Genomic DNA, 27,268 nt, shown 5'->3' with positions numbered 1-27,268 from the left:
TTTCAATGCAGATACTCTATAACATACCATGCTACACTGGATTTTAGCAGAAGGTAAATAGTCTTGGATGATACAAGGAGACTTATCTTGGCTAGTACCAGCTGTGACATCATTAAGGACTTTTATGCTCAAATGTGCCCTCATCTTATTGAAGGGAATGTGACATAGCAGGTTACACAATCACTATTTCTTGAAGAGTCTCTCACTTTAAATTCCTGCACTGATTATTCAGTGGTAGACTTTTTTTGCTTTTTAGATATTTTTTCTTTAGGATCTTTCATTAAAATGCAATACAAAGAATAAAACTATAGCCATTATCGCATTATTTCCAATAGCTTTTGATGACTCTTACCTTAATCATTATATCTTGACTCCAAGAGTATGAGTCAAAATCAAGGTAAATTGCCTTTCTCTCTTGGCACAAATCTGAAATGAGTCAGCAATGAGCAAAAACCTCTAAAATTAATTTAATCCAGTGGAATCATCCTTAATTCACACAATTGGGCAATATTGTCAAGTTTTTTGATCCCATTTACTAACACAGTTGAGAGAGGCATTATACATAGGAAATGATAGTCAGATAGATGTCAGTTAGTTTCCAATAGGAAGTGATCAAACAATTAAATTTTATCAATTATTCTGGAGGGTCTCAGAAAGTGTCCAAGATACGGTTTGTGACCTCATGGAGTTCATTGTCCATGAAGAGCTTTAGTCCATCCTGGCCATATAAAGGTGCTTTCCTATGATAAAGGGACAGTCAACTATCTCACTAACACAAGCAGGTTTTTGCTTTGACTACATCTCATTTCCCTGTTCCACTACCTGTCCGGTAGCCCTTCTTGCTAAACTTCTCAGGACCTTTAGCTGTTCATTTCGAGATTCTGGCACAAGGTAAGTAGCCTTGGATGATTCGCAGACATTTTTCTTGGCTAGAAAGATAAATAGGAAGCCTCTGATATCGCAGAGGGAGAAAGAGGCATACTTGAAATATGCTAAAACATGATTGTGCCTGGACAGCTATGTATGTAACAACGCACAAGACCAAATGGATTCCTTTTCAGCAGTGTGAAGTGGAACTTGGCTTTCAGATGGAAAGCTGTGCCTGGACACATAGAAGAAGCTCAATAGTGTTTGTTTAATAAATGCTGAAGGAACAAATGAGACTCAAAACAAGGACATCTACTCTATCTTGGTCATTTCTTTCGGGGTCCAAACTACCAAGGGGCCACAGAACCTCCAGCAGACAAAGGGAAAAGAGGCAAAGGGAGCAGGCAGCTTGTCCAGAAAGATGAAATATTCTTGCTGCTCATTCACAACCACCACTCTGAACTTATCCACTAATTCATCCACTTGGTAAACACTTCTCAAGTGTCTATGTGCCGGACACTGTAGATAGTCAAAGAAGAACAAAACCCTGTCCCTCTCCTTATAGAAGGGTGGATTCATTATAAACTTTGACAAAGTCATTAATAATCTCCATTCACTGAGTGCTTGCTCTGTGCCAGGCACTAGGCTAATTCCTTTATATGCATGATTTCATTCAGCGCTGTGATTTGGTATTGAACTAAGCATGACTCGATTGTATAGACGAAATTAAGATTTTGCCTGGCAAAGGAGCCAGGGCTTCACAGCCACACACATCTGAGCCAGAACTTGAACTTGGTGCACTGTGATGTGAAAGCCCCAGGGTCCTGCACTGGGAGGAAGGGCTTTTCTAGCAGAGAGGGGAGGGGCTCCTCCAGCCTGGGAGCAAGGGGAGAAGAAAGCTAGTGTGCATGGAGCACTGCCTCTGCCATACATTGTGATCTTAGAGCTGGGTCTAAAAGTAGGAATAAGAGCTTCCTCAAGAAAAACAGGAAGCAGCATGAGGAAAAGCACAGAGGCACCAAAATGCACAGGAAAGTGTTGGGAAGTTCAAAGTGACTGCACTAGAAAGTGCTCAGGGGAGGGCAGGGAGCTTGAAAATAAGGTTGTCTAAGGGTGCCTGGTGGCTTAGTCACTTAAGCATCTAACTTCATGATCTCACAGTTTGTGGGTTCGAGCTCTGTGCTGGGCTCTGTGCTGACAGTTCAGAGCCTGGCGCCTGCTTCGGATTCTGTGTCTCCATCTCTCTCTACCCCTCCCCTGCTCTCTCTCTCTCTCTTTCTCTCAAAATTAAATAAACATTAAAAACACTTCAGAAAATAAGGTGGTGTAAAGCTCTGTGGTCCATTCTTCCATCCTTCCTTTGTGATTCGTCCTGGTTCCTAAGCCTGCCAGTGACAGAGGCAGGCATGAGGAACAGAGGGGACAATGGAGAGCAGATGGTCAAGGGCTCAGATGTCAGCAATGCTCCATCTCCAAACTCTACCAAACAAACACCTTCATTTTCAGGTATGTAGATCCTGCAAGGATGACCAGCAGAAAAGGTGGTTCCAAACTGGAGCATGACTAAAAAGTCAATCACATTCAGGTATCTTTGAATGCATATTGTTCTGACAGGAAAGAAAACAACTTCAGATGAAAATTCTTTTTTTTTTTTTAACGTTTTATTTATTTTTGAGACAGGGAGAGACAGAGCATGAACAGGGGAGGGTCAGAGAGAGGGAGACACAGAATCTGAAACAGGCTCCAGGCTCTGAGCTGTCAGCACAGAGCCTGACGCGGGGCTCAAACTCACGGACCGTGAGATCATGACCTGAGCCGAAGTCGGCCGCTCAACCGACTGAGCCACCCAGGCGCCCCAAGATGAAAATTCTTTAGGTGGATTTTTAAATACGTTTTGGTCATTCAGAATTATCCTTAATATACTTTCATAAATATAACAATGGAAGACCAATTGTGGTTAGATGAGTTCACGGCTTGTGGGGACAGTATTTAGTTTTAGATCAGGCCCCTTTAAGTTACCACATGGGTGTATTTTTCTAAGCTGCATCTATTTTAAAGTACCTCAGGCCCTCTAAATAATCAAGGTACACACTACCCTTATTCCTACTTTCTTTAGATAGGCCGTCTTCCGTAAATGATATCAGAGATGGTTATTCACATCTTCACATTTATAGCATGTGGTTAGCTATTTCTGTGAATTATTTTATGTCAAGATTTTATAGAGGAATATAAGGAAGCACCTATATTATGAGAAAATATAATAATTTTACAGTGGTCTTTGTAACTTGGTATTCCTATAGTATACCAAAGAATCAGGGATTGCCGACCCTATATAAAACTGAAGGTTAACCCATTTTTAGCATAATATTTTTCAGTGAAAGTAAAAAAAAAATCAGTTTTTAATTAAAAAAAAGAGGACTATTACATCTACTACTACCAACACATATTTTTTTTAAATTCTACAAATACCACAAAAGACACTTAATCCCAAAGCACTATTAAGATTATAGATTGCTGTCAGTGGTTGCTTGACCTTCTCATGAATGTTTTTTTTTCTAGTTCACACTAATCTAAAGCTCTCTTAAGAAAAAGTATTCGTTTTCTCCTCCATAACTTAAGTAACCACATTCCACTACTTCCAAACATTCTTGTGCATTACTTTGACATCATCATTCAGAAAAACTTCAGAAAGGAGATGTGAAACATATATATGCCCCCAAGGAAAAGAAATACTTTAAATATCTATTTTGAAATAGGGTAGAAAATTGATGAAATCTGCTTCTAGAACACACAGGTCTCTGAGAGACTTTGGTTAAACTGTACGCAGCAACAACAAAGAAAAGTAAAAGTAAAAGAAACAGTTTTAATATGCTATTAGAACTTAAAAGAAAAACAAGTGAAGATGATCTATTTCCTTTGAAAGTATATAGAAAACAATGTTCTTCTTTTGTTAAAAAAAAGTATTTATTTTTAGAGAGATAGAGTGGGGGGAGAGAGGGGCAGAGGGAGAGAGAAAGAATATTGAGGAGTCTCCATGCTGAGTGTGGGAGGGGCCCAATCCCACGACCCTGGGATCATGACCTGAGCCAAAATCAAGAGTCGGACATTCACCCGACTGAGCCATCCAGGCATCCCAACAGTAATGTTCTTATCAGGGAATCTAGTAAAGTTCCTCAGAGACATTCTCTTACTTCTCTCATGCGTTCAGCACTAGCATGCCAAGATGAAGAGGGTGTGGTCCTTTGTTTAGGTAAACTTTTCTAATAGAGGGAAAGACAAATCTACACACATGAGGTGGCAAAGGTGCAAGGATAGAAGACAGAGGTGTGTCTAGGGCCTTGGAAGCTCAGAAGAGCGGCACATTCCATCTAGGTGTGGGTGGAAGCCTCACAGAAGAGGTCAAACTTGAGCGAATTATGAAGAATGTGAAGAACCTATAAAGGTAAACTAGGTGAAGAGAGGATAATGTACCTCAGGCTATAGAATGCAAAGTCAAGGGCAGGGGAAGTCTAAGGCAGCCCAGAGGGGAGAACTAAAGCCATTCATCACTGAGTCATTCAGTAGAACAGCGAAGTTAAGGAAGAGGAATGTGGAGAGGCAGACAGAGGCCAGATGATGTAGATCTTTAGGACTCCTTAAAGGAGCACAAAGCTTATCCTTAGGGGATGGGAAAGGGTAGAAAGGAGGCTCCTCGATCTTTTAAAGTACTATATTTTAAAGAACGAGAGTGACTTGATCAGGTTTGCATCTTAGAACCGTGGAGGTATAATGAAGGAAAGACATGAAAAGGACAAGACTGGAGGAAAGGAAATCAGTCAAGGTACTGCCCCCAATGCCATGAGAAATGAGGACTGCCTTGACCCAGGAAGGAATAGAGGGCAGGGACCAAGTGTGAGCAAAACTAGCTAGATTGGGGGGCACCTTGGGTGGCTCAGTCACTTGTCTCCAACTTCAGCTCAGGTCATGATCTCATGGTTTGTGTTTGAGCCCCACATTGGGCTGACAGCACGGAGCCTGCTTCGGATTCTCTCTCCCTCTCTCTCCGGCCCTCCCCCGCTCATGCTCTCACTCTCACTCTCTCTCTCTCTCTCTCTCTCTCTCTCTCTCTCTCAAAAATAAATAAACATTTAAAAAAAATTTTTTTTAAAATAGCTAGATTAGATGGTGAGAAAAGGTGAATATGACTTTTCAGGAGCTCAATGAATATCAAAGGGATAAATGAACCAATGTGGACAATGAGTACTTTGGCAACACTGCTGGGCAAGCGGAGTCATGATAACACATATTCTAGGAGAAAAATTTGTTTTTTCCTATCAAAGGTATTAAACATAGGAGGGCAATGAGAAATAGACACATTTTTAAAGTACCACGTCACCTAACTTTTATAATTAGTTAGCTGGGGGATTTTATTGGTGGTGATGGTAGACAGTGGGCTAAATCTTCCCCTCCCATGTAAGTGAAACATAAAAATCCCAAATCACTCACTTAAAAGTAAAGCAAAACTGAGGACAACAATGAACTTGATTCAGGAAACATTATAAAAACATACATACCTGATAAAGGAGAGTATAATTGATAAAACTGTATTTGACATTAAGTATGTAGATGACTAGTTTAGTATATCTTAAACATTTTCATTTTTCCTAAGTTTTGTTTATAATAATTATACTTCATTCAGAATTGAGGGCCCATCTCCATGAGCAGAGGTCTTCAAATATGTATGAAAACATTAGATTACCTGGATCTAACATGTATAAGCCAAATAGCACAAGGCACCAAAATGAGGCAAATATAGTTGTTTAGGTTAACCTTGTTCTTTTAATTTGGTTTTCTTCCATTATTGCTTCCAAAGGTTAACCTTGAACTCACAGTTAATGTCTGTGAAAGCCTAAATAAGTTCCAGTTAAAGGTACAAGATTATTTCCTGGAACTACAAAATGCCTATAAATGTCTTATCCCAGGAAAGTAGGCCACAATTGACAGCCTCTTCAACTGTCATCTAAATAGTGGTCCCTGCCTAGTTTTCCAGGAAAAGCTTTGCAAAAGAAATGAAACATATTTCTCATTATCCCAAGTCCTTGAGAAGATATTTAATTAAGTCTTGTGAGTATATGTGTAAACAGAAATGTCTGGGGCGCCTGGGTGCCTCAGTCAGTTAAGCGGCCGACCCCTGATTTCGGCTCAGGCCATGATCTCATGGCTCAGGTTATGATCCCACGGTTTGTAAGATGCAGCCCTGAGCTGGGCTCTGTGCTGAGTCTGGACCCTGCTTGGGATTCTCTCTTTTTCTCCCTCTCTCTCTGACCCTTGAATGTTTGTTTATTTATTTTTGAGAGAGAAAACACAAGTGGGGGAGGGGCAGAGAGAGAGAGGGAGAGTGGTCTGAGCATCAGTGCAGAGCCCAACATGGGGCTTGAACTCACACACCGTGAGATTATGACCTGAGCTGAAGTTGGACGCCTAAGTGACAGAGCCACCCAGGTGCTCTGTCAAAATACATAAATACATAATAAATACATAATACCAAAACAATACCAAAATACCAAAATACCATAATACCAAAATACATAAATAAACATTAAAAAAATAAAAATAAATAATAAATGTCTGAAAAACTTGCTCTTACTAATAAGTGAGAGGACACATTAGCTGTAAACATTTCCTGTACTACAAAGATCTCGTTCACAAATAACGAGAATCGAAATTGGCTGTAGTCTCACCATTTTAGCATATTTGCAACAACAGTAAAGGAGAAAAATTAGTACAGTCTGGTTGGTTTAAAAGGAATTATGAGGCATAATTTTGAGACTTCATGTCAATTCATGTCCAGGTGACAGAGGGAAACTGAAGGGATCCTATGATTTTTTTTTGCCACCTCTATTCTTGCGCCCCTGTCTTCCATGTGCCTTATAGTAGGTATATGGATATACAGTATGCCATATAGTATGTATCCATACATATGGATATGTATGTCCTCCTTGTAAGAGGCGAAGACCTAATGATTTCTTTGGAGTCTTCTAGCACAATAGAGAACATCTGAGGAGTAACTAGGTGGGGTCTTTATGTATGTTTTCCAGACCAATGACTCACCAAGACCCTGGGGCTCCAGGGCGTGACTGACTTATGGAGGACACCTGAGCACCCTCCTCATTTTGACCAGTTCCTAGATGCCTCAGAGGACACATACACCAGACCACCATCCTCAATAAAAATCCCAGACCCAAAGCAAAAACAAGACTCCATCTCCTTTCCTTTCTGAGTCTCCCAGATGTTGTCTGTACCTACACTCTCTCTACATCTTTAATAAACTCTGCTTCCTCTAGGCTCGCTTTTGATTTCCATTCTGCACAAAGCCAAGGACTCTCTTGGCTGGTGCTGTGGGACCCCTTCTGGGTCCTTGGACCCAGCCAGCCTGCATTATAAGCATGAATGGAGAAAGTAAGCACAAGGCAGTTCTTGGTTGGTATGCATGACCAATGGTGCCATTTTGTTGGTGTGCCACAGTCTAGTTACAGCTTTGAGTTCTCGTGCTTTAGAACGTGATGTTTTACTTCCGTAAGTCATAGGTAGAAAATGATTCCCCACTTATGGAAAGACACACATATGTAACAACTGGCACTGAGGTATACCTTGGGTTCCAGTTCATGCCTTTTTTTTTTTCATTTGTTATGCCTTCTTTTTTCTTAAACAAAAATGATGAATTCATCCATATTATACAAAATTATGATAAAAAGAGGTGTGACTAGTGTTCTCTCCGAAACATTTCCTTATTCTGAACATTCTCAAGACCTAGATAATAATATAATAATATAAGCTTGAGTATGCTAGTCTTTCATGTAAGTATGTGTGAATGAAAAAAAGTGTGGGGTGTATGTGTGTGTGTGTGTATGTACGTGTGCATGTGAAAGAGAGAGAGCGAGAGAGAGAGGAGACAATTAAAGTGTAAAGAAAATATACACAGTTCCATATGAGGGAGAATGTCAACACTGACATTGATTATAGACACTGTGGAAATAACTAAGCAAGCAGGAAAAAAAAAACCTTACAAAAATGTAGTTTGGACATGTAGAAGGAATACTAATTACAGTAATTTCTCTGAACTGTTTACCACATGCCTAATTACCAGGCAGCACAGTGATGAATATGTAAATCATTAGCTATCCATCGGATTAACTAGTGCACATTTTAACTACAACATTGAGCTCTGCTAATGTATAGTCAGTCTTCACAATTTATCACTCCTCTAGTATGCTCATTGGCCCATGACTTAAAGTTTTGGAAGCTTATAAGAAATGACAAGGTAAGGAAGGAATCAAATGAATATTTTAAGTAATTATAATTTTAGAAAAATGGCATATATAAACAAGGACAAGAAGGAAGCTACTGGTAAAAGATATGCTGGCTATTCTATATGATGGGCTGTTTATACATGGCATATACCTTAGATGTATTGAGAGGGGGATAAAGGGACATACTGGAGTAAATATCTAGCAAATTTTAAAATCAAATTCCTAAAGAACATTTAACAGGTATTTTTAAAAGATAGAAATGAAGAAACCATCAAAAATACCCTCAGCTTTCTCGAAAATCATACATGTTCTTAAATAAATAGTACTAAATACATTGATTAAATATTTTTCTTCATTAATTAGAACACAACGTTGTGGAAATATATGTCACCAGAATTGGAAGAAGGAATCACTGGATACCCACAATGGAAATACCTAGATAATTTGAGTAATACAATACATGACTAAAGAAATGTGGTGATAGGGAAAGCATAAGATGAGTCCTTTAGCTTTAAGAGATTTTAGATCCAACTAAATAAACATTTTATAGAAATGATTCCCCAAGTTTTCTGTAGGAGCACCACACTAGCCTACCCTAATTTATAATAGGGTTTCTCACCCTTGGTGCAATTGATAATTTGGGCCAGATAGTTCTTTATTGTGGGGGCTGCTGTGTGCATTGTGGGATGGCTAGCAGCATCCCTAGCTGGGGGACGGATGCTGATAGAGACCCAGCAAATGCCACTAGCATTCCCTCCCACCCCTAGTATTGACAAGCAAAAATGTCTCCGTATCATTGCCAAATGCCCCTGGAAGGCAAAACTGTTCCCTGTTGAGAGCTACTGCTTTATAGAATGTGAAAAGGTGTACACAAATAAAAAATTCTGTTAATGTGGTCATAATTTAATTGCACTAGTCAAACTCACTGTTTTAAACAAGCATAGGGAACTTTTTCTTTGATGAAAATTATCAAGCCACAGGAAAAAATTAAACTCAGCAAAAGGAAAAACCTAACAAAGTGTGTGTGTGTGTGTGTGTGTGTGTGTGTGTGTGTGTGTGTGTTTAAGGTAGGTGTTGAGAGAGTGAGAAAGAAACAAGAAATAAGGAAATGTTCTCTCTTGCTTGTAAAATTAAGAACAGAGGACATAAAATTAATTCAGTAAACACAGCAGATTATAAAAATATACTTGAATTCCATATTATACCTTAAATAGGGAGATGAAAACTGAAAGATAAAACAGAGGAGACATAAGTAGGAGAAGACAGAATAGACAAGATGGTGGAGGTGGGGTGGCAGGGAGGTGGAAAGGAGGCAGAACTTTAGAAGAAAGAGAGACTGGCAGATTGGCAGTTAAAAGTGGAGCTTCTCTTGGCTCCCCACTCTACTTCTTCTCAGGTTTCTCCTTTTAGCCCCTGAGCCCAGCCCCTCAAACCAGGCTGCCAACATCCTTCTCCTCAGGCTCCACCAGCTGCTCAGTGTGTCCATGAAGGAGGATGTGTGGATAAGAGACTAGAAAACAAGGGAGAACCACTGCCAGGAAAGGAACAATGACTGCCACAGAAGGCTTGGGAATTGGAGGGAGGCATGATCGATGCCTCACTTTATCATACAGGATAATTTTCTTTGAGGGAGCATTTACATAGAGAATAGTGAGGAAGCTAACTGTTCAAGAGAAAGGTAATGAGAGCCTAAGTTAGGGGGCTGACAGAAGACACTGAACACAATAGAACCATTTACATTTTGTATTTACTTTGGAGGGTAATAGTTGTTATTTGTTCCTTGTAATAATCAAAAACAAATTTAGATTTGCTTTATGCACAGGAAATATTTAATAAATACTAGTTCAGTTTAACTCAATTCATTTTAAGTTAATCTATGATCTATACTTAACATTAAGAAACTAAAGTCCAGTGAAGATAAATGACTTGCCCATGATCAAATGGTTGGTAAGTTTTGGAGCCATGGATGAAACCCAGATCTCCTTAACTCCAAAACCCAAGGCTTTACGTATTTCATTAGTTACAACAAATTTGTGACATATGTGCTGATCCTATTTCTTTACCACTGATTTTCTTTTTAAATTTTTTCATGTTTATTTATTTTTGAGAGAGAGAGAGTGAGAAAGAGAGAGAAAGAGAGAGAGAGAGAACAAAAGAGTGCATGTGTGCACGAGCAGGAGAGGGACAGAGAGAAGAAGGAAAGAGAGAATCCCAAGCAGGTTCTACACTGTCAGTGCAGAGACCTACGCGGGGTTGGATCTCATGAACCATGAGCTGATCATGATCATGACCTGAGCTGAGACCAAGAATCAGATGCTTAACCAACTGAGCCACCCGGGCACCCCCAAAGAAATTGATCTTCTTTTTTAATGTTTATTTATTTTTGAGAGACAGAGAGACAGAGAGAGAAAAGTGTGAGTGGGGTAAGGGTGGAGAGAGAGGGAGACACAGAATCCGAAGCAGGCTCCAGGCTCTGAGCTGTCAGCACAACGCTTGACGCAGGGCTTGAACTCACGAGAACCCATGAACCGTGAGATCATGACCTGAACTGAAGTCGGATGCTTAACCGACTGAGCCACACAGGCGCCCCAAACAAACAAATAGGTTTTCTTTTTTTTTAACTTTTTAAAAAATGTTTATTTATTTTTTGAGAGAGAGATTGACAGAGTGTGAGCAGGGGAGGGGCAGAGAGAAAGGAAGACATGGAATCTGAAGTAGGCTCCAGGCTCTGAGCTGTCAGCACAGAGCCTGACGCAGGGCTCAAACCCACGAACCGTGAGATCATGACCTGAGCTGAAGTCAGGCGCTCAACTGACTGAGCCACCCAGTCGCCCCAACAAATAGATTTTCTACCAAGAGGTTGGATATGGCCTCAGAATCCTTCTGAAGACAGGGCTTCAGAGAGCTACCCTGAACCCACTTTTCTGTATCCTACAGTGCACCAGGCTACCTATCCAATGGGAAGGAAGAGGATATGGTAGAGATTCTTTGTTGGCTAAACCATTATCACCTTGTAGCTGTGGGGATAGATTCAGAGGCAAAAAAAAGTATGTACATCAGGAATGACTGGTGGTAAGCCTGGAGACTAAAGGGGCCATGGCACTATTACCGGAAGTAACAGAGCTGGTGTCCTATTATTGCATGTGGTTTTAGATGTGTCCAATCCATAATGAGGGAAAAGTTGTCACAATCACAGCTGAAGGAGGCTGTGAGGAAGGGAAGAAAGGCAGGGCCTCAGAGTGATCTCAGTCCCACAAACAATGGAAATTGTGGATCTTAAAGGTACATGTCCAAAAGATACACCAAATATTACTAGGGGAGATGAAATAAGGACTTTCCAAAGTCTTCACTTAAGAGACACAGTTGTGAATCATTTTGTAAGGCAAGAAAATTCTTCTATAATTGAAATAATCACCAAATAGTAAAAATTGGAATTCCTCTGTGCCAAGTTCCATTTAAATGGGAGGCAGGGAGCAGTGAAAAGAAAATGTCTCTTTGGCAACTTAGAATTCTCGATGAGAATTATAAACAATTTCTGTAAAACTTTGCAAACTAAATTAAGTATTAAACCTTAAACGCTTAATCACAAGGGAGTTTTGATAAGTTGTTTCTATCAGCTGTCCTACAGCATAAGATTAAAAATACAAAGCCTTCTATCAGCCCCATGATGTCACTTGACATCATTATGGCAGGTACACTTAGCAAATTAGAATGCCATGGAAAATGTCTGGTTATAACTCGGAGGTAGGAATAGTGCTTGTGGAAACCTCTATACAACTTCTTGAACAATTTTCTAACCTTAAAACAGATGTGTTTTCTATTATTTAGAATTTGTTTCATCTTGGTCTTTTTTTTTTTAATCTTTAGCTTGTTTCTTCCCATTTCATTTCCATCCACTTTATGATTGCTTTGGTCACTTTACAAAATCAAGTTACAATGATTCTATGTGGCACCATATGGCTATGTCAGAAAAAGAGTTTTTAATATTTTCTAAGAAACAAGATATTATAGTTAGTGCTCTCAGAACCACTTTCAATCTAAAAAATATTGAAGGCTACACTCACACACAAATGTTTTAGAGTGGAGACTGCCCACCCCCTCCAAAGCCAAGCTTTGATACATGGCCTAAGAAAATACCAACAATTCAAATATGGTCTTGGAACAAACTACTAAACCACAGACAATATAATTTCTATTCAAAAGCATAAAACCACTAGTGATCCATTTGCCAAAAATAAAACCAACAAAACACCCCTCAAATTTACTGAACCTACCGATATCAATTCTTCTGTGTGTGTGTGTGTGTGTGTGTGTGTGTGTATACATACATATAATTTTGATCTTTAGAATTCTTCATATAGTTTCAATTCCAGTGAAGCAAAGATCAAACAGAGTCTTATATATTTATTGTTAGATATAAATCCAAGAAAGAGTTCTCAATTACGTGTATTTTTGAAAAGTTTAAAGCTATGTGTCTACATGCTGAGGGTACAAATAACATCGCAAAGCTATGGATATTCTCAAACAAATACTACTGAAACAGCATTGCAAGCAGCTGAAAACATCATGTGATATTTTCAGTAGTGAGGAAATGTCAATAAGCAGCATTTCTAGTAGGAAACCCTTCTAAAGGTCCTGTTCAACAGGGGTCTCTATTGAACACTGCACTTGCTGCTGTAATAAGAAACAAAGGAGATGGGGAGGTGGTGGGATACTGGCTGGGAGAGGGCTATGATTTCAGCTCCTCTTTGACATCTACCTCCTTCCCTTCTACATTTAAAAAAAATTTTTTTTAACGTTTATTTATTTTTGAGACAGAGAGAGACAGAGCATGAATGCGGGAGGGTCAGAGAGAGAGAGGGAGACATGGAATCTGAAGTAGGCTCCAGGCTCTGAGCTGTCAGCACAGAGCCCGACGCGGGGCTTGAACTCACGAACCGCGAGATCATGACCTGAGCTGAAGTCGGACACTTAACCGACTGAGCCACCCAGGTGCCCCCCTTCTACATTTTTTTAAGTTTATTTATTTACTTTGAAAGAGAGAGAGAGCGCAAGAGTGTGTGAGCGCATGGGGTGGGGGTAGGGGCAGAGAAAGAAGGAGAGAGAGAATCCCAAGCAGGCTCCACACTGTCAGCACAGAGTTGGACACGGGGCTCGAACACACGAACTGTGAAATCACGACCTGAGCTGAAATCAAGAGTCAGACACTTGACTCTTACTTATTGACTGAGCCACCCAGGTGCCCCACCCTTCTCTATTTTAGAAGGAAAGGCTGGACCAAGAAGTGGAAACCTTGGGAGAGCCAGGAAGGCTGATCTGGGTTAGCAGGGCCTGTGAAGACCCAGCTGAGTCGGGGGAAGCTCCCTTTGTGACCTTCCAGATTGATCTGGACACCTCTGCTCAGGCACTGGCAGCCTCCGTAGGACAGCAAGCCAGCCAATGCCCTCAGCAAAACTGCAAACTGCAAAACTGCCCTCTTCTTCTTTCTGAAATCTAGTCACCTTTCCTAAAGTCCTTCACCCCTCATCTCTGGATGGCATTCTGTCATTTCCTTCATAGCACGGGTGACAATCTGAAACTATCTTGTTTACTTAATTTGTTGCTTGCTTATTGTTTCCTTTCCCAATAGATTGTAAGTTCCATGAGGGCAGGAACCTGGCTCATGTTGTTCAACCAACACCCTCAGCATCCAGACTAAGGGCTGGCATAGAGAAGAATAAGATAAATGAGCCCCTTGCTTACTCCCTGCCTCATCCTGTTCCTACTGGGGAATTCACAGGTACAATGACCTCATGCTTCCCTCAGGCTAGTCAAAGTCTCCCCATCAGCCCTGGCCTCCAAGATGCCTAGGGTTTTCCACATTAGTGTCTGTATTGTTTAGGAAGGATCGATACCACCCCCAGCACCAGAGGCAGGCCTTGATTAGCCAAAGTCAATCATCATTTCCCCCCTGCACACTGTGGAGTTAGACATGTAATATAATTTAGTGCAATCAGAGAGAAGCTCAGGAATTTTGTTCAATACTTGGGGAAAGAGAAGCTTCCCTCCTCCGCCTTTCTCCACAGCAGCTGGGAATACACAAGAGCCCTGGAAGCTCTTGGTGGCCATCTTATTCTCATGAGGTCCAAGATGGCACACACAAGACAACAAAGCCAAGAGCTTTTTGAAGAACTCAAGCCACAACCCTGAGACCTCATAAACCTCTGGCTCAAATCCACCCTGAGGGCCACTTTTGGATTTTCCACTTAGGTAAACTCATGCATTCTCTTGCCTGTCAATGGTGGAATTTCCTGATTCCTATCCCAGCCAGAAGGTTCATTTCCCATTACAAATTCCAGCAAGGTATCATTTAGCTAACTGAATTAAGCACAATGTAAATGATGTTTAACTCTCCCAGAATACTTTACTTAAAAATTGAAACAAATACATACAAATGTGTTTCATTGTTCTTCTTTTCCTCCCTAAACCACCATCATGGCTAGCTTCCAGGACCTCTCCACCTTTCCCAATTACCTCTTGGTCCAAAGAGGAGAACAGAATCAGTATTGCAATCACACAGCATGAATTCCTTTTTTCACCTTTGGAAGTAGGATTCATGAAAAACAAAGTCACTGGAGTAAATTTAGGAAGTAGATGTTTTCTAATTTTCACCTTATTAGTTGGTCAAATACCCCACTTATTTTTAAACAATTTTTTTTAAATCTCCACCCCTACTGGGGGGCTTGAACTTACAACCTCAAGATCAAGAGTCACACACTCCACCGAATGAGCCAGCCAGGCACCCCTCAAGTAACTCACTTTTAAAAATCAAGGAACAACAGAATTTGTCTTGTGCTGTTTGTTGAATAAATACCAAACCGAATCAAAGCAATGCATAAGAAATATATTTAAAGTGTTAAAGGATTTCTAAGAAGAGAATGATTACTTCTGACTTGAATGAAGGTTTGGAAAGACATCACAGATGTTGCATTTGCACTAAATCTTGAAGGACAGGAATGAGCGAGAGGCAGAACTCAAGGAAAATTACAAAGCCCTGACATATACCTGGCAAACTGCAGGTGGCCCAGCTGGATACGAACACACAGCATGTGCTACCTGCAGGTAGAAAACTATTGATAAAGTCTAGAAATGTGTGTTGAGAGTATACTACGCAGGACTCTGAAGGCCCTTCTCAATTCAGTTGTCCCTGAGAACTCATTGAAGAATTTTTAGCAAGACAGTCACAAAACCAGGGCTGGGGTGTAGGAATGATTTGGCAGTGGCCTGAAGAATAATCAAAGGGAAAAGCCACAGAAGCCTCAACAAAGGGTAGTAGGGAGGTTTTGTGGACACCAGAAAGGCTTTTTCCCCACCCCCCTGCTGCCAGCCCCCAGCAGGCCAGCAGAGCTCAGAGGAAACCAGGACTCAGGCTCAGTGTAGGTTAAAAAGCCTTTCGTGAACTAGTCTGGAACCCTTACCATCACCCTTAATGTCATATCTACAAAAAAACAAGTTTTGTGAGTTTTTTTTTCAATTTTCAAAAGAACAGCCTAAAACCAAAATTTTAGAGATTACCAACTTATAGGTTGGCGTTGTCAGACTTAAAGATTAATATTGTTATTTAAATGATCTTTTAACTTTAAAAATAACATTTCTAAGAACATTAAATTTTTCCTCTACATACTAGGGCTGCTATGAGATTGTAGTCTAGACAGATTCACACCCTTAAAAATGAGCTTTTGAGCTTAAGATCTTAAAATAGAACTGTGCTAACATTCTAATACAACTCAGGAAGTAATAATGGTTAGAATAAGCTTTGTTTCTCTTTTCCTGATGAGGTCTGAATTAGTAGGAGACAGATAATACAGAACACATAAATTATGACAGGAAATATGATGTATTATAGGTATTGGTATATAAGATCTAAGACATTTTGAATAAGGCATAAAAATTAGGAAATCTCAGCTAATACTATGTATCATTTCTCAGGAGAGAAGATAAGAGATTTCTTATCATTCATACAGGTCAGGCCATTTTGTTATTCAAATCAGGCAGAAGAAAATTTGGGGTGAAGGACAGAGTGAAGAACATGGTGAGAACATGGATTATGCTAATTCTAAACTAAGTTAGACAATAAACCCCTCAGTTTGCCTTTTCTTATGGTCGTATAATTCGCGGGGGGCATAATGTAATTAATAATTCGTGGGGGCGTAATGTAAAGCAGCAACTCCTATAGTTGATCTAGCAAAAAAAGGTGGGTTTTTTTTTCTTAACAGTTTTGTGCTGAGAGATATTCAGATGCGCAGATTTTCTTGAACGAGAAACCATAGAGCTTTTGCAGTAAAAAATACATATCTCTTCCAAGTATTACAAAAAAGAAACTGTTTACAGAAGTTTGCATATGTATCTCAGCGAGAAGAGACTGGAGCTCCTGAGTTGTCATGAGTACTCCTGGTAAAAACGTTCTATTGTGTCAGCACAAGACAACACGTATTTTCAATATCCTACACCAGCAGCTATTTTATGCTGCAGAAAAGGAAAAGAGGCTGAGGAATGGACAACATGGCTGCCGCATTGCCTGGCTCTGACCCTCTGCAGCTGGCCTTCCTGCCAAGGCTGGCCCAGGGAGGCATTCTGGACCATATACTCAGGAATGTTAGTGCTCCTATTGAAACATCTACAACTTCTTGTTGAAAAGAAAACCACAGGCCCCAAATAGTGTCAATGAGGCAAAGTCACCAAACCACGGTTTAATACCTAATCTAACAGCACTTCTAACCTCCTCCGGAAAGGTAGTTTTAACTGTCAGTGAGGAATTTTCTGACTAGCCTCAGTGAAGTAATCTGCCACATGGGCCCTCTCCCTGCCCCAAATGAAGATGAGGTAATCTGCAGGATAAGACCCCAGTTCCCCCTCCTGAGGAAAAGTGACCTTGCCTAAAACAATCCTTTCTTTTCCTTTACTAATAACTCCCCTCCCACCCTCGTTCCTATGAAAACCTTCCATGTTGTACAGTTCCTTGGAGTTCCCCTCTACTTGCTAAATGGGATGCCACCCAGTTCATGAATTCATTAATAAAACCAATTAGGTCTTTAAAATTTACCCAGTTGAAACTTGGGTTGTTTTTTTTTTTTTTTTCTTTTTTTTAGTACTCTCAATCTCATCTCTCTCCAAAGAGGGAGAATTAGAAATATTCATTAGAAATTAATATATGCATATGAAACTGAAGACCCAGTATTTGTTGAAGCCTCACCTACCCCACCCCCCAGCCCCCACACAGGTTCAAAGCGTGAGCCCTGGAGCCAGGCAGGCCTGTTGGGAATCCTGGCTCTCCACTGTGTGACCTCAAGTAACTCATTTGCCTCTCTAAGATTTCCTCCTCTTCAAAGCAGGATAATGCCAACGTGTAGCATTCGGGGTGGGTTTTATGAGATCGTGTGTATAATGAAGCAATGCCTGGCACACTATAAACCTTCAATTAACGCCAGCTATTAATTGTTATTGTTTTGGGGTTTTTTTTTTCCACAAAGGGAAAGGATGCCAAAGGCTTTATAGGAAGGCATCTGGCAGAGATTTTAAAATCAAGGGTCGCGGAAGGAGGTGAGTATTGACACATTCAGAGGGCAAGGAGGCATTGTGGGGGAAAGCTAGTCTGCTCTTCAGGGAGGGTGAAATGATATACATAAACCACTCCAGACTTCATTACTCCTTAAAAGAAAACAAAATCTCCTCTGGGAATGAGACTTGGCCACCCTGCCCAGAAACAAGCTTTTGCATCTAGAGCTCCACAGGGAGAAGCTTTCACCATCCAGCACCTTCCTCCCTAGGCTCTCACTGTTGCCCTGTCCCACCTGTCATTTTGCTTCCTTTGCCTTGGTAAAGACACCCGCACCCATATGCTTCTCCTTTGTCTTCTCCGGATATTATTTTCAGAGCTTACAGCAGAGCTACTGACCCCAGTGCACAGTCCCAGATCCTCCAACAGGGTTTGGTTTACTGTGATGACAAAACTGGACAGGCGACTCCCTTATCTGTCTGTAACCTACTTTCGGACGCAAATTACATGCTGTAGTAATCAGCAATAACAAACCAAAAGGCACTAACAGGCAGCACAGTGGTAAAATAACCCTGCAGAGATCAAGACATTGTTATATCTTTTAAAATCCGTCTATGATCTGCCTCTTTACAGGAGATGAATGAAAGAGCATGAGGGACAAAAGAATTTGATAAAAACCGAGGTATCACTCAGCTTGAGTATGCACAATGTTTTTGTCTGGTCACTAGGCATTTGAAAGGGAACTATTGATTTTGTGCCTAATAGAAAGAGAGGGTATCCCCAAAATAATCTGAATATTTCTTTCCCTTTTTCCTTTTTTCCTTCCATAATGGAAACAGAAAAGGTTGACAACCCTTCCTTAAAACAGACCATTTCTTAAAGGACCTAATCCCTTTCCAATCCCTCAGATCTCTCTTGGACAGATCTATAGAGAAAACTAGCAATGCAGGAACCTTCTGGGGGGGTGGTCATGTTGCCCTGTGGCAGCGTCCTCCTGAACAGAAGGAGCAGTGAAGACTTTAATGTGGCAATGAGCCACTTTAGGGAACAGGCCACAAATTGGTGAGGGTCAGGGTTGGGGTAGGGAAGGTGGTGAAGAGTATATTGTCCACACAAAAATGCTATCTCTGTGCCTCGTGCTATTAATCACTTTTGTTTTTAAAGAAATTAACAAAAGAGGGGTGTCTGAGTGGCTCAGTCAGTTGAGCATCCAACTTTGGCTGAAGTCATGATCTCACAGTTCATGGGTTCGAGCCCCACGCTGGGCTCTGTGCTGACAGCTCAGAGCCTGGAGCCTGTTTTGGATTCTGTGTCTCCCTCTCTCTCTGCCTCTCCCCTGCTCATGCTCTGTCTCTCTCTCAAAAGTAAAGAAACATTAAAATTTTTTTAAAAATATTTTTTCATTGGTTCTCTTCCTAACCATCTTCTCAAACAAATTATTTTTAGTGGAGATACACAGAAACAGGTTATATTCATATCCCCTTGGCCATCACAGTTTTAATTTGCCCACTAAATCACTTTTTTTTCTTATCTTAAAACTCTGGCAGCCTAGAATCTCCTCACAATGTGAAGCAAAAATAGGATAAATATAATTCTTGTTATAAATTGTTGCCAAGTGATTGTACCCAGCAAAAACTGTGATACTGGGTGTGTGAGAATTTCAGAAACGTTGAAAAAGTCAAGGCTCATGCTTCTAGGAAAATAAGGTTACAGAAAGATGGCACAATAAAAGAACATGTTGGCCAGAAGTTTGTCATTTAGAACAACACTTGTGATTGGCAGGTGACCAGTGCATTCAGCCCATCATGGCACTGACCAGACAAAAGGATTAATTTTCCTTTCGATTCTAGCCTGGATTATTTTTATTCCAAATTGGTAATGTCAATTTAGAAAAGAGGATGGAATTTTTATGGAAGAAAAAGATATATTAGCAAAATTATTAATGAAAATATTAACTTAATATTTTCTGAGGTTGCTAAATTCAGAGTTGCTTATGAGTTGTCTCATAAATGAACAAACAACGACAACAACAACAAAATCCACAGGAATTCTTTGAGGGCAAGGATCATAGCTTCTTCATTTTTATATCCCCAACATCCAGTTTTGTGCCTGGCAAATAGTGATATCATAATTGAATCAAATATAAATAGGAAAGAGATTACTTGAAAGGTGAAGATAACTGGAGAGAGCCAGTGATTTTGGAAATTTTTTTATGAGGCCCTAAGCAGCAAATAAATACTGAAAAGAAACATTTACGGTTGCATTATGCTTTGGAATCTCTACTAATTGTACCCAAAATTTCCCATGAGGAATTTAAATGCTCTGTTCATTGAATGAGAAAGCATAATAGTAAGTTAAGCCTAAGTATAATAGTATCATATTAAGAATTTAAAGCAATTCATTGATCCTTAGAACATACCACTACTTTTGCCGATGGAAGAAAAAGAAAGATTTTTTTTTCAAAGTCACAGAAACTCAATAGCTCTAGGTCAACAACAAAAACCGTGCTGAAGGAAGTAAGAAGTGCTTTAAAACAAATAAGCAAGTAAATCAAGGGAATTTGATTTTAAGAATGGGAATCGGGGGTCGCAGGTCAGCGCACCCCTTACTCAAATCTAAACTTCAGGCTCTGGGAGATGTGGTGTCCGTGGCCTTCAGGTCTCAGTTGGGAAATGAACTGGCAACTGTAGGGAAGGCCACGCTGAACTTCCAGAACCCCAGGAAGCAAAACCCTAAGACTCCCAAGGGCAAAGAGAAACAAAACATCCATAAAAACACACACCATAAATAATCTTTGCACTTGAAATCCAGCATCGTGAAATCCAGTCACTCAGCCACCAGGAGCGGGACACACAGTAGATATGAAGAGTGGATTACACCATGTGGAACTTCCAGTAACTACTGTTTCCTCCAGGCAGCTCTCTTCCCTGCAACCCACTGGCTAAGCTTGTCTCCCCATCCCTGAGTCTTGGGACTCCTTCCCTCTCCTGTAAGATGCCTAGCCTGCCTAAATTTAGTAAGGATGGTCAATGGTCAATAATTAAGCAAAATAATTAAGCTAAATAAATTTAGCATAGAGTCGATGGTCAATAAATTTTAGCTTCATCCTCCCGTACTACCTTCTCCTTTCTCTTTGATCTCTTACATCCCTTCTTCAGTTATGCTTCACTCCTTCCCTTCCTCCATGGCCCTCTAGATGCCCTTTCCTTAATAGGCCAAAGTATGAAACTAAAATCAAATCATGTGTGGAGCACCTGGGTGGCTCAGTCGGTTGAGCGTCCGACTTAGGCTCAGGTCATGATTTCACAGTTTGTGAGTTCGAGCCCCGCATTGGGCTCTGTGCTGACAGCTCAGAGCCTGGAGCCTGCTTCGGGTTCTGTGTCTCCCTCTCTCTCTGCCCCTTCCCCACTCATGCTCTGTTTCTCTCGGTCTCTCAAAAATGAATAAATGTTAAAAAAAAATTTTTAAAAATCATGTGTGTTTGTGTTTGAATGATGGTGAAAAAAAAAAAAAAAGATCATTGGATTGCCTATAACCAAAACAGCTACACTGGATACTGAGGCAGGGTTCTGTTTGGTTTTCTTTGTGTGGTTGTGGCCCGCAGTTCATCTGTTCACATTTCCTGTGGTCAGTGGCACTTCACAGGGGTGACACCCAGTGCTCCCGATGTGGAAGCTTTCAAACAGTCCCCACCCTGCCTCTACAACAAAACACTGGTGGGAATTTAGGAGATGGAGGGCAAAGCTGCCAGGAGGAGGCAAGGCAAAAGAGCAAGAGAGGCAAGCCTGGTGTGATGGTTTTCTTGTTGTGTTTCAAATTCAGCACAAACTGAAAACAACAAGAAATGAAAGCTTATAACCTGGAGACTTCATTTGAATCCCAACTGCCTGACCCTCCACCCATATGTTTCAAGTACCACGGTAACATGGCATTTTTAAAGTAATTAGTGATCCTGAGAATATTTTCAACAGAGATTAGCATAGCGTTTCATATTGGGAGTCGTCAGTAGAGAGGTGTTCTCTACACGGCTGGAGACTGCCCAATTGGCCTGACATACATCTCAGAATTTGAGGAGATTTCCAGAGGATGAGGTAGTGTAGCCAGCTCATGAGCCTGCCAGCTCACGCTCCTTAAAACCAGACAGATGAGAAAACAAATAGAGACCATGTCCAAATCTTGCCATGGATCTTTCTTCCCTTCTCTAAACATTCTTACAGTCAAATGCTATGCTTGTTCTTAATAGGCATACTGAAATGTAATAATTCCAAGTGACTAGCAAGAAGAATGAACCCATTCTATATCCTCATAGAACCCATATATGACATTTTAATTTTTCTTTCTAAAAAAGCATTGAATAGATTTGTAGTAACTAGACTCTTCTCCCCAAATCAAGATATAATTTGCACCCAGGTTTATGATCAAAGAAACATTTAATTGTCACAGGTGGCTGCAATAAGATTTACTGCTCGGCAGACACATTGTCTAGAAGATCGTACAGATTCCAACCTAAAATGTGGAAGAGTGAGGAAGTCTGTGGGGGAGATTTGTCAAGCTTATGTGACAGAAAAGAGTATTCCAAACATTAAACTGATAGATGAAACACAAAGAGGTGATTGATTTCCAATGTTGTATTTATACTCACTTGCACTGGTAACCTTCCCATGGACTGGACTCTTGCCATACTTCAGGCAAAGTGGGAAAATAAAACTAGCCTCAATTTTGAAGAGCTCGGATTCCAACTCTATCACTTACTATCTGTGTTCAATCATTCGATTGGTTCAACAAACATTTGTTAAGCAACTACTGTGTGCTAGGCATAAGAATTAGAGCAATGAATAAAACAGGCACCAACTTTGAGCAAATTTCTGTTTCTATCATTGGCAAAATGGGCACTAATGGCTGCCCTTGCATACTTCACAGGTAGTTGTAAGACTCAAATTTATTTATTTATTTATTTATTTATTTATTTATTTATTTATTACTTTAGTTATGACCATTCTGGTAAAGGCTGATACAATGCAATTTCTCCTGTTTAATTAGTTGACTTATAATTTGTCAAAAGAGCCAAAAAAGAAACCTTCTTTCCCAAGAATTTCAAAAATACGTAAACAAGTTCTGTTGCTGATTTCAGTTTTAAAAATGTCTCTTTTTAAAATTTAGAGCTAATGGATTCATTTCTTTGGAAATAATAAATATCCCCTTCCTTTCACTCAGGAATGCTTCTCTGGGCTTATAGTGGCATCTTAGGCAGTGACCGGTACCAGTTCTCTGGCTCCCTCAATAAGCCAAAGAAGTGAACTCCTAGTGATTTCAAAGGTTTTTGTTTTTGTGTTTTTAGCAAGGAATTCTTTCTCCAAATCCTGCGTAGCCTCAATGTTAAGACAGATGCCACCAGTGGGACTGCTCTGGCTGAAGCGGAGGGGCTCCTTTTCGCTGTAGGCTCTGAGGCTCTTCCTGGAACCCTAGGGATCCCAGAATCAGTTTGAAAATCATTCTCCATTGCTAACGCTCAGCCAGACTCCTCTCTTTTTCCTCTTCTTCCAGAATACATTACAGTGTCATGGTTAAGAGGGTAGGCTCTTGAATCAGGTAGCCTAGATTTGCATCTTGGTTCCACCAGTGTATAGTTTACCTTCTCTAACTTTGTACTCATGCTCTGTAAAATGGGGATGATGATAGTACCACTCTTATAGGGTGGTTCATCCATGTGAAATGCTGAGCACAGAGCCTGGCAGATAAAATGAACTCATTAATCACTAGCAATTGTTTTCCCCTTCAAACCTACCCATATGGCAGAGCCAGATTAATTTTTATAAATTACTGCATTCCATGTGTCATCTCCCTGTTTCAAACTTTGTAATGTTTTCTCTCTCTGCTATTACACTCTGAATAAATGATTAACCCCTTATTGCAGTATGTATGTGTCCCTGTGTATAGATATATATCAATCTATATCTATAACTATGTGTACACCTATATATCTTCTATCAACCTTCTATTATCAACTTGCCCCATCTTTCACTCCATAGACCTGTCCTTCATATGTCCATGCCCTTATGTATTTGGAGCATAACCATTCACAGAGCACTGTGGAAGGAACTAGCCAATGAAGTGTGTTACAATATTTGATTTGGATTCTCTAAGTAAATAAGAAAGGCAGAATATGTAAAAGGAGAAAATAACAGCAATGTTGGGTAGAGTGTTCCTAAATTAACAGCGAGAACAAAAGCTTAAAGAGGCTGGAAAAGCTGGAAGGAGCATTCCTAAGGAGACTGAATTCAGAATTGGAAGGAACATGAGCAACATGGAGAATAATGCATGGCGGTTGTGGAAGAACCTGATGAACTTTATAGATGGGGGCTAATTAGAGACAAGCTTCAGCTCATGGAGGGCAAGGAAGATGGCCATGTTTCTACACACCATGGTTCACTGAAAGCTTCCTAAAAGGGGGATGGTGTGGTCAAAATTGAGTTTGAGGGCCACCAATTTGTGTGTAGAAGGAACTGGGGTGGGAAGGAGGAGGAGGAGGGACACCTGTTTGAGGGGCACCTTGACCCACTGTCTCCCACACATATAAAGCTGGAGCATGTCTTCTTCTCACTTGCTCCTCCGATGCAACCTGTGGCAGTGAACAGCACCACCACCCAAGAGGCACAAGCAAAGAAACCGCCAGTGGTTCCTGACCCCTTTTCTCTCTCACCCCTTACATTCAATAAGTCACCATGACCACTCGCTTCTATTTTTACACTAACAGCCTCAGAATGACCATCTTATGTGCCATCTGACTGGTCATCCTGTATTCACTCTTCGGTCCCTCCATCCATTCTTCATCCATTCTACTTCCAGAGAGATCTTTCAAAAATGTAAATTCAATCATGTCATACCCCGGTTCTTATTGTTCTCAAGATGTTCCAAATCATTAAAATGGTTTTAGAAGATACACCACAGCCTGGCTCTAAATTCATTTCTTGCCACTTTTTCTCCAGCCATTCTGTATTTCTTTCCCTTCCTCAATTCTGGTATTGAAACATGCTTTCTCTCCTCCTGAAATCACTCGATATCACCCCATCTCCACCTGCCCCCCAACACCATACCACACCCAAAGCCACACACTCATCCACCTCGGTGGCCGGGCTGACACCTACTACTCCCTCAGGTTTCAGTTTACATTCCACATCCCCAAAGAAGCCTTTCCTAAACCCAGACATTAGGTTCATTCTGCATGGTCTCAGAACCCTTGTATGTCCTTTATCATAGTATATATTGTTCCTACAGTTATTCATTGAATGCCTGTCCCTCACACTAGACTTTAAGTTCCATCAGGCAAAGATCATGTGTTTTATGTAATATGGTAGCAGCCTCTAGAACAGTGCCTAGCTCAACAGATGCTTGCTGAATGAATGGAGAGAGGAATAAAGATCACGTAAGAGGCTCCTGCAGTGACTCAGAGAATGAAAGAAGAATTGAAAGATATTTGGGAAGATAACAGGGATGGTGCTGATGACTGGGAAGGAAGCAGAGGGAAGGCCACAAGACAGGATAGGGATAAAGTTGCCAGTTACAGAACTGGGAGAAAGTGGTATTAATGACAGCAGCAGACTTCCAGACTAGAAACTGATTTTTGGAATTTAATATGTTGGGTCAGAAGTTAAAAATGAATACAGCAGTATTGTGCCCACCACCTTGAATGCTTCATATGACCTCATTAATGAAGATGAACTCTACCCAACAAAAATCTTTATCAAAGCTAGAAAACCTGCTCTGCCCTTGAAACAAAAAACTAGGGTTTTTGTTGTTTTTTTTTTCTAATTATGACTTGCGCTGAATCAAGCCTCACTTTCAAACTCTGTTTCTCTTAAGATCCTTATGAAAGAAAGTGTCAGAAAAAAAAGAACCACATTTTAAAAAATGTTTTTTAATGTTTATTTATTTTTGAGAGACAGAGACAGAGCACGAGTGGGGTTGGGGCAGAGAGAGAAGGAGACACAGAATCCAAAGCAGGCTCCAGGCTCTGAACCATCAGCACAGAACCCAACACAGGGCTCGAACCCACGAACTGTGAGATCATGACCTGAGCCGAAGTCAGACACTCAACTGACAGAGCCACTCAGGCGTCCCACCACATTTTAAAAAGTAAATAATACGTACTATAATTTCACAGTCTTGCACACATAAAAATTTCTTGGAGTAGCGGCAGCTTGTTTCACATCTTTTGCCTATCACCTCCCCCACCCATATCACCCATGATCTCCTTGGGGAGAGAGACCATATCCTCCAAGCCCTCTGCACAGCACCAAGCCCAGAGTTGAACATACAGAAGATGATCAATAAATATTCATTGATTGGCTGTTAGACACAGAATGGAACACTGATTTAAAGTCAGATCTGGGTTCTGAATCTATTTCTTTGGCCATACGATGTAACTAAAAACTTCCATCTCTATACAAGATTGTTGTGAACACACATAAAAGCACTTCCCAAGTTGTAAAGAACCTAAAACTGCATGCTTTCTATTATTATAAATACAGCATGGAATTTTAACACTGGAAGAGAATGGAAGGAGATGGAAGGAAATTGACATTTATTAGGCACTGAGCCAGATCAAGGACCGTGCCAAATGCCTGGCATGTGTTATCTTTTTTAATCCTCATAAAAACTCTACAAGGAAACAGGCTCTGAACTGTTAGATACTTTCCCAAAGTCACACAGCCTCAAGTGGCCCAAGTGACCTCAAAGGCCATTGTCATCCCAGGGCACCTCATGGCTTCTCTCAGCACCTCGTCTGCTTAAGACCTAAAGAAGCAGCTGCCTCATGGGACTGATACTCGGAAGTGGAGCTCGAAAACCAGACTTCAGAAATGGAAAGCCTGGTCATCTTTCCTTTGCTCCTGAAAATGACTCGGATCTACACTGGTTCCTTAAAGAATTGGAGTAACTGCTCTGAATCAGGAACTTAAAAAGAAGTGAACAGGTCAGTCAGCCGGTAAATTAACCAGCAAAAGACTGGAAAAGACTTCCAGAAGGGAAGGCAGCTTAGAAGATCTCCTGAAGTTCTATACCAAGGTCGAAAAGAAATGTGAGCAGATGAGGACAGCCATGAGGGACCTTAGAGACCAGGTCAAGGATCCTCCATGAAGTCACACTCTAGTCTGCTTCCGAAAAGAACCAGGCTCCTAACCCAGCCCCAGAGCAGAGCCCAAGACACCCCCAGCTTCACTGTTTCATGACCTTTCCCCCGAGCTGTTTAAAGGGTATCTGAGTCACCAGGAAGACAGCTAGGACTTGTGGGCTGCCTTGGGCCCCGAGAAACATTATGGAGGAGGAGACAGTGGATTCTGTGGGTGTCGGGACTCTTACGAGAGAGCAGTGGGGGGCAGAGAGGCTACGACACAAATGATAAAGCTGGTGGCACTAAACACAAAGGACACAGGCTGGCTCAGCCCCCTGATTCACCAGTGAGTCATAGTCTGTGAGCAGGAAGCACAGCCTTGGATTGTGTTTTGGAAAAGGACAGTGAGGTATATTTCAGGTCTCTGTGTTCTCTTTGATCGTCAGAAACAAAAAGAACAATTAATTA

The 27,268-nt window shown here is 40.8% G+C and overlaps 1 protein-coding gene and 1 long non-coding RNA gene across 7 annotated transcripts in view; one reads left to right on the top strand and one right to left on the bottom strand.

Annotated features, from left to right (window-relative positions):
• Nucleotides 1-27,268, bottom strand: part of DCLK1 (doublecortin like kinase 1) — a 348,909-nt gene that overhangs the window by 120,565 nt on the left and 201,076 nt on the right. The gene's annotated exons all lie outside the window — the stretch shown is intronic.
• On the top strand, nucleotides 731-7,152 carry LOC131487161 (uncharacterized). Its single transcript, XR_009249643.1, has 3 exons — nucleotides 731-891; nucleotides 2,374-2,452; nucleotides 6,945-7,152. It is a non-coding gene; the product is annotated as an uncharacterized LOC131487161 (long non-coding RNA).

This window comes from Neofelis nebulosa, chromosome 1 (assembly GCF_028018385.1).
Source record: "Neofelis nebulosa isolate mNeoNeb1 chromosome 1, mNeoNeb1.pri, whole genome shotgun sequence".
In the NCBI taxonomy this organism is placed as follows: domain Eukaryota; kingdom Metazoa; phylum Chordata; class Mammalia; order Carnivora; family Felidae; genus Neofelis; species Neofelis nebulosa.
The sequence above is the reverse complement of the archived record's forward strand: the minus strand, read 5'-3'. Positions and strand labels throughout refer to the sequence as shown.